The following is a 5807-nucleotide window of genomic DNA, read 5'->3' on the forward strand; positions in this document are numbered from 1 at the left end:
ACAACCCTTTATTAAGCAAAAAGGTTCTGAGTATTAAAACATTACAAGACACGCAGGATCAAGGATTGATACAACAATCAATCCATGAAAGAAAATCAAAAGAAAAAGAAGAAAGACTACATATCAACGCAGCCTTCTAGTATGACGCCAACCAGCCTGGCACAAGATATCCTGAGCGACCATCAGGAGCCGTGTGCATCCAGAAACCATGGCATCCCGTTGTCCCACCGGAGATAGTAGAGCCCAAAGTTGGACCCAATGGGAGGCCATATGAATAACCTGCAAGAAATGATAAGAAGGTTTTTTATTAAAAATCATATCATTCCTGACCCTCCAAATAGACCAACATAAAGCAGCAACCCCAATCCGGATGTATGCCTTAGATTGTCTATCTACTCCATTTAACCAATTACCAAACATATTGGTAATATTGGTGGGAGATGGAAGATCATAAGTAAAGTTCACCGTACGCCATAAGAGTTTAGCTAGGGGACATTCAATAAAAAGGTGTTGAATGCTCTCCTGTACAAAAGACACATTTTGTACACCCATTCCAATGCCGTTTAACTAAATTATCTTTGGTTAACAAAACCTTATTACTCAAGAACCACATGAAAATTTTAATTTTGAGCGGAATTTTCACCTTCCATAGATATTTTCTCAAAAAAGGGGTGTGATCACACATAAGATCTTCATACATCGACTTTACTGTAAACAGACCATTAGACGACAAGTTCCAAACAAAACGATCTTCTTCGTCAGTTAACTGTACCATCATTAGTTTTCTACATAGCTGCAACCATGAAGTCCATTTATTACCATTTAAAATTCTCCGAAAAGTAATATTCAGTGGCGTCTGACCTAGTACTTGAGCAACTTTGACATTCTTATGATGCACAATATTATATAATGACGGGTATTGTTGGGCTAAAGAAGTCTTCCCTAACCAGGTATCTTCCCAAAAGCGAGTACTGCTACCATTACCCACTTTGAAGAACCCCCTAGAAAAAAACTCATGTTTGACCTCCATTATACCTTTCCAAAATGGGGAATCCGTAGGTTTTGCTTGAACCTCCGATAATGTCTTATGACGTAGGTATTTATTATGTAATAATTCTTGCCATACTCCTTCCTCATTAATAAGTTTAAAAAGCCACTTACTCAATAAACATCTGTTTTTTATTTCTAGAACCTCAATACCCAATCCCCCTTGATCTTTAGGTCTACAAACTATGTTCCATTTTGTAAGCCGGTATTTTCTTTTGTTTTCGTCGGACTGCCAAAAAAATCTTGATCTATAGAAGTCCAAACGTTTCCTGACCCCAACAGGTATTTGCAGGAAAGACAACATAAACATCGGTAAGCTAGTTAATACTGAATTAATAAGAACTAACCTATCACCATAGGATAGTAACTTCCCTTTCCAGCATCCTAATTTACTCTCAAACCGTGTTTCGACCGGATACCAATCAGAGTTCTTGAGTTTCTTGTAATGGATTGGAATACCTAAATATCTAAAGGGAAGTTGTCCAGCATCACATCCAAAGATCTATTTATACTGAGTCTCCTCCTCCTTAGCCTTTCCAAAACAAAAAATCTCACTCTTATGAAAATTAATCTTGAGTCCCGATAATTCTTCAAAGAGACATAAAATTAATTTCATATTAACAGCTTTGCTCAAGTCATGCTCCAAAAACAGAATTGTATCATCAGCGTATTGTAGTATAGAGAGACCTCCCTCAACTAAATGCGGAATAAGTCCTCCAACTTGGCCATCCTCTTTGGCACGTTCAATTAAGATGGCAAGCATATCCACTACAATATTAAAAAGAATCGGAGACAGCGGGTCACCTTGCCTTAGGCCTTTTCTTGTTTGGAAATAATGACCAATATCATCATTCACCTTAACACCAACACTACCACCTTGGACGAATTGTTTCACTAGCCTACTCCACTCTGGAGCAAAACCTTTCATCCTTAGTGTTTGTTGTAGAAAAGGCCATTTCACCTTGTCATAAGCTTTTTCGAAATCGATCTTAAATAACACCCCATCCATCTTCTTTGTATGTAACTCATGAATTGTTTCATGAAGTATTACCACCCCTTCCAAAATATTCCTACCTGGCATGAAGGCTGATTGAGTCGGTTTAATGACTTTCGGGGCAATCCCCGATATGCGATTAGTACCAACTTTAGTGAATATTTTGAAACAGACATAAAGAAGACAAATAGGTCTATATTGTTGAATCTGAACCGCATTTTCTTTTTTGGGTAGTAGTGTGATAACCCCGAAATTCAGTTTATAAAGGGGCAAATCCCCATTAGAAAACTGTGAAAATAAGGCCATCAGATCATTCTTTATTACTCCCCAAAATTTACGGTAGAACTCAGCGGGAAACCCGTCAGGCCCCGGCGCTTTGTTCAGTTCCATCTGAGAAATCGCTTGAAAAACCTCCTCTTCAGTAAAAGGGGCCGTCAAAATTTCATTCTCAATTGGTGAAATTTGCGTAATATCATGTAACTCCGTTTCATTTAAAGTAATATTTGTTGGATTGGGTGCTCCAAATAATTTCTTATAGAACTCCGTAATATAAACTTTTAGATTATCTTCCCCAACAATAGTCCCCTCTTGCTATTCAAGTTGGAAGATTTTCTTCTTTCGGTGTTTACCATTAGCTATTAAGTGAAAATCTCGTATTATTACCCCCTGACATGGGTATACCCTTTGGGTTCCCATTATTGGTATACCTGGATCGGCTCGGCCTAATATGGAGAAGGCCCAACAAGGCAACCCGAAGAAGTAGTCGACTAGGACTCTTGTAAAACCCTAGGCTGGTTGCATATATAAAGCTAGCCAGGGCACCCGAAAGGGAGGGGAGAACAGATAGACATAATATAGACAACATAGCTCCGCCTATGACGGCACCCTGTAAACACATCTATGATCATATACTGGATTGCTAGCAGCACGTAGGGATCCTCCACCGAGGGGACCCGAAGCTGGGTACGTCGTGTGCCTAATCTCGCTCCCGGAATCTCCATCGTCGCTCTCTCCCGAAACCCAAGTCTACAATACGTAGGCATTGGCGAGGTATTCCCTCGTCAATTGGCGCCGACCGTGGGAATCGCGACGACTGGATTTTGTTATCCGGGCGAGATCCATCGAGTTCATCATCAGCAATGTTCGGATCGCATCCGGGAAGAAAATTGTCGAGTTCGTCATCAACTACAACGACCAGCTAGCAGGATTTTTTCGCGTAGATCCGCGAGACGGAAGTCATCGGCCGTGGTTGCCGCGGGTGCTTGGATGAGCAACTTGGACAATCAGTATTCGAAATCCAGCGAGTTGTTTCATCAGCTCATTTACGTGAGTTGCACGTGCGGGGCATCAAGTACCAAGAAAAGAAAGGAACATAAGCTAAAGTTGAGCACGTCAAGGCAGACATTGTCTCCCACAAGGATAGCAAGCCACGCATTGGCGTGGGATTTTTTTTTATTTCTTTCTTTGATCACACAATCAATTAAATATTACTATATTTTGGCCAGATCTAACCCATTGTACGTCTTTTTGCACGTATACAAACCTGGAAAATCTTCATGGCCGACAAAATAAGACGACGATTATGGAGGCTCACGACAGGGCAATTTCATCTTCATCGCGACTCCATCAGATACCATCGGAATAAAATTTCGAGTACTTCACCGCCGCGCAATCACCACGCTCGGGGACTCACCGGCCGCAGATCCACTTCATCGATTGCGTTCCGTCGGGTCGACTGCTTCAGGCTAAACGCCGCACGGTTCCGCAATATTGGCTACGCCTGCGTCGCGTGACTACAGACTGCGTCGCGTGACTACAGACTGCGTCCGAGGCACGACTTGCGTCCACATCGGCTTCGCCGCACCCGATAAAAAGCTAAGTTTTCTTCTTCCTCCAAGATTCAATTATTTATTTACTTTCGCAACACCCGAATACTCGGGGGCTGTAACATTACATTATTACAGCAAATTCACCCAAACACTGGGGGCTGCCATTACTTCGTTACCACAAATATATTCGGTTACTTGGTGGATTTATTTTCTTCGGATCTGGATATATCTTCTCCGGTTCAGAGGAATTATTTTTCTCCGGTTCAGTGGAATTATTCTCTTCGGCTCAGTGGATTAATTTTCTTCGGCTTAATGAAATTATCTTCTTCGGCTTAGTGGATTCATCTTCTTCGGCTTACTGGATTTTGTGTTTGTTGGATTCATCTTATAAGGTTATCATCGGTTTTCTCTTATACAATATTACCCGACGCATTTCCGAGTCAATGGATTCATCTTCTATGGTTATTACTAGAACTATTTTTTCCGGCTCAATGGATTCATCCTCTATGATATCAACGGATTCATCTTTTATGGTTATTACTGGATTCTTCGGGTCAATGGATTCATCCTCTATGATATCGGCGGATTCATCTTCAATATATAATGGTGCAATCTTTAATTTGGATTCATCTCAAGTACTTCATCTCGGATTTCATCTTCAGTATTTCATCCTTAATGGCCTTCTTTCGGCGACACGGATAATACTCGGGGGCTCGACAACGACTTCGCCCCGAGTAACAACGGTGACACAGCGTCTAAGCAACAATCATGACATCACCCCAGTAGTGCTCGGGGTTTCGGCTATCTCTTCATCAACAATTTTGTGGCATCCACTTTCGCAATTCGATGGTTTCTACTTCGGCTCAACTTTTTCGCTACACTCGAAGACTTCATCGCGCATCGACTCTATCGTATCTAATAAAGCTAAGTGTTTCCTTTCAATTTACATAAAGTTGATTATCATTTACTTTTTCCACACACGACACTCGGGGGCTGAGCGGCATAAATTTACTTTACATATCATCGAATCCGAGCATCTGACACCGCATGCGAAAAAGAGAGTCAAGGAAAAGATAGAAAAAGTTTGTTTATTTGTGCAGGAGAAAGCAAATTTCAAAGTATATAAGAGAGAACCGACGAAATTGTCTACAGGGAGAACTCGACGAAATTGTCTTCAAGAAAGAACAGGACCCGATGAAATTTTCCTGAAGGAGGGAGGAACCCAACGAAATCTCGAGAGAACCCGACGAAATCAAGAAAGAACTCGACGAATCTTTTTCAGGGAGGAACCCGAAGAAATCTTGAGAGAACCCGACGAAATCAAGAGAGAACCCGACGAATCTTTTTCAGGGAGGAACCCGACGAAATCTTGAGCGAACCCGACGAAATTGTCTTCAAGACAGAACTCGATGAAATCTTATTCAAGGAGGTGCCGAAGAATTATCTTCAAGGAGGTGTCAAAAAATTATCTTCAAGGAGGTGTCGAAAAATTATCTTCAAGGAGGTGCCGAAAAATTATCTTCAAGGAGGTGTCGAAAAATTATCTTCAAGGAGGTGTCGAAGAATTATCTTCAAGGAGGTGTCGAAGAATTATCTTCAAGGAGGTCCCGAAAAATTATCTTCAAGGAGGTCCCGAAAAATTATCTTCAAGGAGGTGTCTGATACGTCTCCAACGTATCGATAATTTCTTATGTTCCATGCTACTTTATTGATGATACCTACATGTTTTATGCACACTTTATGTCATATTTATGCGTTTTCTGGAACTAACCTATTAACAAGATGCCGAAGTGCCAGTCCTCGTTTTCTGCTGTTTTTGGTTTCAGAAATCCTAGTAACGAAATATTCTCGGAATTGGACGAAATCAACGCCCGGGTTCCTATTTTGCCCGGAAGCATCCGGAACACCCGAGAGCCGCCGGAGGGGCCCCGGTGGGC

This window comes from Lolium rigidum, chromosome 5 (assembly GCF_022539505.1).
Source record: "Lolium rigidum isolate FL_2022 chromosome 5, APGP_CSIRO_Lrig_0.1, whole genome shotgun sequence".
Lineage (NCBI taxonomy): Eukaryota > Viridiplantae > Streptophyta > Magnoliopsida > Poales > Poaceae > Lolium > Lolium rigidum.